Source organism: Lontra canadensis, unplaced genomic scaffold, assembly GCF_010015895.1.
Source record: "Lontra canadensis isolate GAN:19392208 unplaced genomic scaffold, GSC_riverotter_1.0 scaffold60, whole genome shotgun sequence".
Classification (NCBI taxonomy): domain Eukaryota; kingdom Metazoa; phylum Chordata; class Mammalia; order Carnivora; family Mustelidae; genus Lontra; species Lontra canadensis.
In genome coordinates, this window is record NW_022631054.1 from 35,036 (window position 1) to 35,256 (window position 221).

Here is a 221-nt window from a genome sequence, read left to right on the forward strand (position 1 = left end):
GCCTCCCCCTGGACTCTGGCTGAGCCTTGACCTCTAGCTCCTCCTGACTGTGTGAGACAGCAGGGCCATCATCACAGCCAGCCCCGACTAGGTGCTCAGCTTCTCGCCACACTGTGGCGGCCTTTCCAGATGCTCCAAGGCCTAGTGCAGAGCTGGGATCCCAGACAGCTGGCCTGAGGGATTCCCCTCCATCAGGTGGTAGGACCCCTACAGGGTCAGAG